The sequence below is a fragment of the Solanum tuberosum genome, unplaced genomic scaffold (genome assembly GCF_000226075.1).
Source record: "Solanum tuberosum cultivar DM 1-3 516 R44 unplaced genomic scaffold, SolTub_3.0 scf00154, whole genome shotgun sequence".
NCBI lineage: Eukaryota > Viridiplantae > Streptophyta > Magnoliopsida > Solanales > Solanaceae > Solanum > Solanum tuberosum.
Window position 1 is genome coordinate 1,164,148 of NW_006239079.1, and position 9,633 is coordinate 1,173,780.

The 9,633-nt window shown below is 34.2% G+C and overlaps 1 pseudogene; it reads left to right on the forward strand.

The window, feature by feature from the left end:
* The first annotated feature begins 3,704 nt into the window (after positions 1-3,704).
* On the forward strand, positions 3,705-7,044 carry LOC102600605 (transmembrane 9 superfamily member 3-like; annotated as a pseudogene).
* The last annotated feature ends 2,589 nt before the right edge of the window (positions 7,045-9,633 follow it).

A 9,633-nucleotide genomic window follows, 5' to 3' on the forward strand; every position in this document is an offset into this window, starting at 1 on the left:
CTTCTAAAAAGAAAATAAACTATTTTAAATTCCTTACCATTTTTCTCAAGCGTAAAAATTTCCCCTATGAATATATATAATCATAGCTCGTATACACGTACACTTTATTAAATACATAGATTCTTAATTATATAATGTGTATATTTTGTTAGATGCATATTTTGACTACCGACTTTTTTCCTCTTCACTTCGTCTCTCTCCCCTCTCCAGCTAGTGACGAACGTCACTGTTGTTCATCACCTCACCACCATAAAATCGTCATTTTTGACGAAAATGATTAGTTAATAAAGATGTAACACACCACCATGAATATACCAAAATAGACTTAAAAGATTTAATTGAATCCACAACTTCAACTTTAAGAGATAAGCCACTTGATGAAGTTATGATTACATTACAAAATTGGAAATAAATGATTCATATTCCGCCCAAGTAGGGATAATTACATCTATTAAGAATTTTTAGCCATTAAAATAGATTAAAAAAAATCTAAATCAATAAACTTTAATCAAAGAAGATCGTGTGATGAAGAATGATGACAAAAAAATACGTGATAGACTTTGTAACGATCGGTTCCCGTCGTTATAGAAAGGCCAACGGGGAAAAAATTTGGGCAGGAAAACTTTTTCGTAGTAACTTGGGATTTCTCAACCTAGTCCAAATTCAGATGAAATCAGAGTCAGTAGGGTTTAGGGAAATCTGGTAGCAATTGGGTGATTTAATTATGATTTTGATTACATGAGTAGATAGCTAAGATGTTAAAGAATTTGTACGACTTTACAGAATTGAATTCAGGTGAGTAGAACTTCCGAAACTAATCTTGGCGTGAACGGGTAGTTTCTGAGTGTCGGTAGAAGGTGTGTTGTGAAATGAGGGTATTGAAATTATTAAAATTGCTCACTGTTCCGTGCAAGCCACTATAGCGGGATTTCTGCCGCCAGGGCGGGGTCGCTGTAGCGAGTGAGACCGCTGTGGCGGGACAGACGCGACTTAAAGTCGGAAATAAACCCCAAAAATGTTTTATTCTGCAATTTTCGAACTTGAGAGCTAAGAAACGAACCCAGGGTTTTCTTGACAGTTTTTCACCATTCGTGAGGCTAAAGGTAAGATTTTAACTCCCCGAATCCGTTTTTCGATCCGTAGACCATAATCTAATGGGTAATTATCGATGGGGGAGGGTTTTGATATGGAATTTATGGTGGAAAACAGCCTTAATTTGGATATTGGGATCATGGGTATGATCTAGAGTTGATAGAATTGTTAGTAATTCGGGTAATTAGTTATAGTTTATTGATTCCCGTGTTAAATTAATTGTTTGTAGACCAAGAACTCACTATAACATTTTAGGCCTATGGCCACACTAAATCTGGACAACGCTTGTAAAGTGTTGCCTAAAATATTTTTGGGCACGCTTTTAAAGCATATCCAATGTTTTTAACTTTTGGCTTCAATAATATTGGCAACACTTATAAAACGTACTCTTTAATGGTATAGGCTACACTTTATAAGTGTTGTTATATCATGATATAATTGGCAACAACTATTTATATATATGGCCAAACTTTTAACGTGTGCTATTTTTATAATTGAAAAAACAAAACATTACAACTGTAGCCTTAATGTTTTCACTAAATTATAATATTCCCTCCAACATTTTCAAGTCCTGCACCAATTTTTGTTTGGCAAAAAAAAGTCATAAAACATAAAACTTTCAACTCTAGGTCTTTTCCCCATATCAGAAAAAAATTATAATTTCTTGAAGAACAAAATTTGTTCCAAATATAAAAAATTTCCCAACTTTTAGGTTTTTGCTCCAAATCTAAAACTTTTCAAGGGCTCACAAATTAACAGGTATTTCTTCATCAACACATAAAGTAAAGATTTTTCACAAAGCAAAGTGAAGAATCGTTTGAAAATTTCATTCATTACAATCGGACTACGATTTTGCTCCAATCTGAAAATTGATCATTGTGAATCACTCGTCTAGCTGTTCTTGTCAGCTTGAAGAACAAAATTTGCTCCAAATCTGATTTTTTTTTTGCTATTCTAGTCTAGTTGGTGAACATGATAGAATAATTTGCTTCACCTCAGAAGATGGAGTCTTAAAGCTTCATAACGTTGAAGGATTTTATTGGAATAGAATTTATCAGGTAAAAATTTAATCTTCAAAAGTCTAAATTTATGGCTTCTAGGTTTATTTTTCTGATATTCTTGTTTTGTTGAGATGATTTTTTGTTGATTTTTCGGAGTCTAGCTCGTTTTTGTACTATCCACATCATTTAATTCTTTGCCCCATTTTTCTCTTTTAGATTTGTTAGTTTCCCTTAAACCCACTGCACTCAAAGATTACAAAAGAAAAAGAAAAGTAAAAATTTATTCCTTAAAAGTCTAAATTTATGGAATCTGGCTGATATTCTTATGTTGTTGAGATGATTTTTTGTTGATTTTTAGGAGTCTAGCTCGTTTTTGTACTACCCACATCAGTTAATTCTTTGCCCCATTTTTCTCTTTTATATTTGTTAGTTCCCCTTAAACCCACTACACTCAAAGATTACAGAAGAAACAGTAGAGTAGAAAAGGACAGCAAAAACAACAAAGAACTATTGTTCGGTGAAGTAGAAAATTCAACAGTCAATATCATAGCCGAGTGCAAGTTAACTTCCAACAACTCAACAATAATTGGTACACACGTGTCCTAATTTCATTTGATTATTTTAGTGAGAAGTGAGAATCCACAACATTGACTCTTGAATTTTCATCAACACCTGAATCTTCTACTTGGGTGTCTCAATTTCTATGAAAGTTTCGCTTTTCCGAGGTTCAATATCCCTAAGGTGAATGACCCATTTAAGGTCATGTTTTCAATGTTGAAGTGTTAAAGGTGTTGTCTTTGTACTACTATTTTTCTCTAATTATAGATTATGTTATTGGGTATCAACGAAAATGTAGAACTTTAATTTTTAGGTTGGCATTGTGGCGTAGTTGAAACGGAATGAGCCCAATTGTTGAACCTGCTTCTTGATAGAATTTCTCAATCTCAATTAGTTCATTTAATTTCCTTAATCGCTAAGGATATATTTATCGACATTAGTTATTTGCTTAAATGAAGTTCTATGTTGTTTCAACACTTTGTCAATTTTGCTTCAGCCATAACTGTCCTCGACATCTCATCCAGCTTCATCGACTCTGTGGTAGGTAGGCTTTGAAAATTTCTTCAAGTTTCAACATTTATTGAAATTTATCTACTTTCTCACCCTTTTGTAATAGTGTGTGTGAGGGAGAGGATTGTTCTCTATGTGTATTTCTTCGATTCCACTCGTTTATATTTCTACTATGTTAAATTACGAACAAGATAGTGTCATGCTTTATATTAGTAAAACATCATTATATGTACCACAATAGACAGACACATGCGAATTTCTAACTGAATATTCATCCACTTTGTCATTTCTACTATTGCTATTCTCTCCCTTTCGATAAATTATTGGTGTGAGGCATAAATAAGATGAGCTTGAATATCATGTAGCCTTTTCCTTGATGCTGCAATTCTGTTGTCCAAGCTACCTACTCCTTCATGTTGTAGTAGCTTTAGTGGTTCTTTGCATAATTTCAATCTAGTCCAAAGTCTAAACATGTTTGTCCCCTAAATTGGTTGCTGCCAGCTATGTTCTACGATCTCCATGAATTTCTCATCCTTAGTTAAAATGTTGATGAACCTGAAAGACTTTCTTTTCAAGGATATAGCTGTGGTGATTTCCATATGGATTGGTGAGTTATCTAAGAAGTGTTTTTCCTCGAATTGAGCTGTAATGTGACCTTATGAAATACATTCCTCATTACATAATTCCCTGTCTATTTTGCTCCAAATATGCCTATTAGTCCAAGTAAATACTATTCTGGTCGCTTTCATATAAGTTAGGATTAGAGTATCAATTACTTGCTGGAAATCTCTACTCTCACTTTCATTTACTGGTTGGCCTCATTTTCTATCCTCAAATGATAACGGAGAGTTGAAGTTTCCCATATGCACCAAGGGGTAGTTAGGTTAGCACCAAACCTCATCAAACCATCCCATAGGTCCCTTCTCTCTTACAGATTATTACTTCCATATACTACAGTTATATCACACTTAAAGTTTGTTCTTCTGCCAACCACTGTACAATGGATGTACTGGCCATGTGTTGCCTGAACAGTAACCTCCACCTCAGTTGCCTAAACAGACACTCATGATCAGTTTCACAGAGACATTGCCGTTGAAATTTTGTTTTCTCATCCATGTGAATTCCATCTTGGTCGTGATCATCTGGATATGTTAGTTTACATGCTGCTGCGTGATTTTCTGAGGCTTTTCAGTGTTGATTGCCTTCTTTCTCGAGACAGGTTGAACGTCATACTGGTCAAGTTCATATAGTTGTAGTTGTTTATAAAATCCACTGTTGTATTTGTCAAGTTCATATAAGCATTGTTTGTTCTGTTCACTGTCAGTCAAATGGTACATCAGATATGTGAACATGTGCAAGAAAACAAAGAGCAAGAGAGTGAATATGTTCGAAGTCAAAACTTAGAAATTTACTCATATACCATCAAAGAAGAACAAAAACTTACAGTCTTGAAGATAATTAAAAGCTGACTGGAACTTAGGCTTGTTAGTCTTCTTGAGTTCTTTTTAAAAAGGTAATAAAAAGCATACATCCAATCTATTAAATGTGGGCAGCCTAGGTTCAGCAGAAAGTGAACCTAGGCTTCTTAGTCTTCTTGAGTTTTGTTCAGCTCCTCGTTCTTAGTCGTCTTGAGTTCGTAGTTTTTGTGCTCAGCTTAAGCTTGGTTTATTTAATTGTTAATCACCATAAAATTCAGATGTTCAGAATTCTTTTATATGTATGGATTAGGTATTTCTTATTTTGGAGACTGCGGTGTTGAGGGCAGTTTTGATCTAATAGATAGAAGGAAGTTACTTTTTAACCATTTATGATATGTTAAGGCCATTTTGACCCTTTTATGTTTTACTAATAAAGATTTTCCCTGGAATCCTCTTCCTTGCATTGCTGCAAACACCATATCTTTACAACTTTATAATTTATGATTTTCCCTCGCTCTTGGTTCAAGGTCATAAGTTGAGTTGCAATTAAGCCAATCTACTGCTTTCATAGCTTTGTTTTTGTGTACCAACATCTTGAAAATGATTTTATGCATTGTTGAATTTTCCATGCTTGTCCAAAGTAAATCTGATGTGTTCATGATTGGCATAGTTGGTTCAAACTGAAAAGTATTATGATCTGTCATTCTGCATACCAGGTTCATTCTACAACTTTTCTCTCATTGTATTTACGTGGAGCACATGAATTCAATAGCTTTTGTTGAACCTCGTATATGAAACTTATTAAATAAATATATGACTATGAACTCAGTTCTTATTTTGTATGAACTTTTAATATCTGTTGTAAGAACTCATAAATTTCAAATCCTGTATCCACCCATGAGGTTAGACTATAGTCGCGATTCGTATCATAGAATTTGATAGATGTATGTTGGAACACTTGAAATCTTATGTTACTTGAGTTCATATGCAGATCATGTGAAATTAGAAGAAAAGCAGGAAGATCTAGGTGAGATTTTAAATGGGGATCAACTCGTGAGTGGTCCTTATGCACTCTATTTCTTGGTAGATAAAGACTTGGAAATTCTTTGTCGAAAGAAGTTTACAAAGGATGAAGTTGCTCAGTTTCGAAGAGCAGTTGATAAGGAATATTACTTTGAGATGTTCTACGATGAATTACCCGTGTGGGGCCTTATCGGAAGAGTTGAGAATAGGGAAAAGACAGAGGATACAAAATATTACAAGTACTTTCTATACAAACATAATCATTTCGATATCCACTATAACATGGACCGTGTTATTGAGATCACTGCACGAATGGATCCACATTCTGTTTTGGACCTAACAGAGGATAGGGAAGTCGATGTTGAGTTCACATACACTGCAAAATGGAAGGGAACATATATTCTGTTTGAGAATCGGATGGTTAAGTTCATGCAGACTTCTCTACCACATATCTTGGAGATTCATTGGTTCTCGATTATCAATTCTTGTGTCACTGTCCTCCATTTAACCGGTTTCTTTGCCACGATTCTTATGTGAGTCATTAAGAATGATTTTATTAAGTATACTTCATTTTCAAAAAGTAAACTAACTACAGTCATAAACTCCTATATTTTTCCTGATACTTTTTGGCTGCTACAACGAAATGTTGTTACATATAACATATAGTAATACATCGTTCCAAAGAAAACTTGTCCGCTATAGAGAGGTCTGACTATATCTGATTTTCTCGAGAAATAACTCTTTTAATTGACAATGTATGCAAAAGGTATGCACATAATGAAGAAGCAGTTAACGATCAAGAGGAGACGGGATGGAAGTACATACATGGTGATGTCTTTAAGTTCCCAAAACACAAGTCATTGTTTCCTGCAGCACTTGGTTGTGGTGCTCAGCTCTTAACAGTGTTAGTGTCCTCTAAAATCTGTTCTGATAAATTAAGTCTAATACAAGAAATATTTGCATTATTGTATATTGTGTATCTTGTACATGACAATTTTTATATTCATAATGGCGCTTGTGGGGGTGTTTTATCCTTACAATAGAGGAGCTCTATTCACTACCCTGATGGTTATATATGCACTCACTTCTGGCGTTGCCTGATACACATCGACCTCTTTCTATTGCCAACTTGAAGGAACAAATTGGGTAACTGCTGTAATATTCTCATAAATGTTGAGATATTGTCATCTAGACACTAAACTTGTTGTCTTGTTCCAGCTATAACTATAATGTAAGCTGAGGTGTATCATGACTTTTTGTTATCATAGCTGATTAAGCATAAATTACTTGCTCGTAAGAGAGCACAAACGACAAGGTTCAAATCCCCAATTGAGATTACTGTTGTTGAACTCGAAACAAAGGGGAAACCTAGTATGTTGGCTACGAGTTTAGCAGACCCTAGTAACTTTGGTTCAAATCCTGTATTTCTGCAGGTGGCGTAGCAGGTACTTGGTAAAATAGTCAATGGGGAACAAATTGTTCCAGACAACATTGTTATATTTTAAGAACACCTATCTAAATATGAGTCTCACGCATATGTATGCTTCCACATAAAGAAGTTTAATGCAATGAGATCCAGAGGGCTATATACAACATGAAAGCTGGGTTCAGACGTCCACGAAAGAGTATTTGACCTTTTTAGTTCTCACTCCTATCTTCTTTAAATGAAACTGTTTTTTTTATTCTTTCCTGTAGTTTTACTCGTTATTGTAACTCAAGTTATGCTTACAAGAACAACATCCAGAAGATGGATTTGTGGTACACTGAACATGATTTATTTTCTCACTTGTATCCCTTTTTTTTCTGGTTCTTCTCTTGTTTTCTGGTTGGTTTATTTGATTGTTTGGAAAATATTTTTCTGCATGTACACTAATTGTTGCTGTAGTTTTTCATAATATTTTTTTTTTGCCTAATTCGTATCTGCTTTAACATTTTGCTGATTAGAATTTGATTCCTCCTCTATGAAAGGAGGTTGCTGCTGGTAAATTTTGTTAGTTTGTTAGTTTTGGAAAGGAGGTTTCTCTGCTTTAACATTTTGCTCTTTTGTAAGTTTTAGAGAGTTTGGTGTGACTTTATTGTTATGACTCAATTTTAGATTTGTTAGTTTTGTGGAGCTTTACTGTTGTCACTCAATTTTAGATTTGTATTAAGGAGAGCTTCAGTGTATGGTTGCTCTGTTGTGACTTTATTGTCATGAATTGGTTTGACTTACTGTGAATTTGAGAGTGTTGTTCTAGATGAGATATACAAGGCAACATTTTTTAAGTGTGCCCAATAACAAAGCAAAGGTCACACTTTTAAATGTAGTATAATCAAACAAAAGGTATTGCTAATTATTTACTAAAAAGTGTTCCCTTATACCTCTTTGGCCACACTTTTTAAGTGTAGCTATTGTGGTGACATTTAAAAAGCGTGGCCTAATGTCAAAGGTTACACTCCTTTTGGCCACCCCTTGAAAAGCGTTGCTTATAGTCCAACAGTGTAGTCTTTTATCAAAGACCACACTTTTTGCTAGTTTAGGCTACACTTTACTTGGGTGGCTAAAATCCTAAAATGTTGTAGTGACTATTGGAACAAATACGGAAAGGGAAGAATCAAGTTTCTTAGGGGATTCAAGCTTTCTTCGAGGTATGTGATGGTTGTGATTTCATGATTGTGTGATATATGTTTGTTCTTGCTTCATTATAATACGTGTATGTATGCGAATGTTGCATTATTGATCACACTAATTGTAAATGAGGATAGATGAATGATGAATGTCATGAATCATGACTTGATTGTATGATTATGAGAATGTACTTTGTGATTATGATTGTGGCTTGTTGAATGGATCGGGTGTTGCCTTCCGACACACTAACTTGGATCGGTTGCCACGTTCCGGCATAAACATTGAATCGGATACCACGTACCGGTATGCTAACAGTTTGGGTTGGGTTCCATAAGAGGACCATTGACTTGACATAACTGTGTAATTGAGAATTGTGAACTTGATCGTGTTTCGTAAATGATATTGATATTGTATATGTTCGGTGTATGCATGTTATTATTATGTTGTAATGACTTATGTATGTTGTACTTAGTGGGATAGCCGTGTGATCCTACCAGTACACTGTGGTTGTGTACTGATACTGCACAGCTTGCTCTTTCTTTGTTGAGTACAGGGAATCTTTCGGCGGCTATTGACAGATCTCGCTTAGAAGATCAGTGATCATTTCGAATTCAAGGGTGATCTAGTTCTTCCGGGTTGCCATGAGTTTACTTTCAGTTTATGTCCACCTTTCAGACTTAAACTAGTTCTTCATATTTCTTATGTTTAGTATGGAGTTGTACCCATTTTCCTTTAGACTTATGGTTGAACCTTAGATATTTTGGTATATTGACTTTCAGTTTCTAGGCATTACTTCCGCAATGTTAATTTTGGTTGTTAAACTTTTATTGGAGTTTATGGGAACTCCCTATCTTTTCCTTCACATTTAAACTTGCTTCTGTAACCTTAAATGCTTTAGTATTTTGATTAAGTTGATTAGCTAATTAGTATTAATGATTCTCCCACCGGAGGGTTAGTGTGGTGTCAATCACAATGATATTGATCGTGACAGACTTGGGATGGGAACATTAGAAAAAGGAGTGAACTTATTTGGAGAAAAAGAGGAAATCTAAATTAGAGAGATAATTAAGTAGATATAGACTCTATTTTAGATTAATTTAAGAAATGATGTATCTCAATATATTTGAATTTTAAATCTGATGCATAAATATTGAATAATGAGATAATTTATAATTGGCCAAACACATATACAGCCCCTCTAACTTGTTCACATTTTTCATTTTGGCACTTTATCTTTGTCTTGTTCCATTTTAACCCTTAAACTCCATTTTTTATGTTCCATTTTAACACGAAATACTATTTTTATGATTTATTTATTTTTATATATATTCTTCAATTGCAACTTCTTATTTTAAATCGACACGTGTCATTTAATTTAGTTAAAAAATTAAAAATTAACAAAAAATAATTCTTTTAAAAAAAT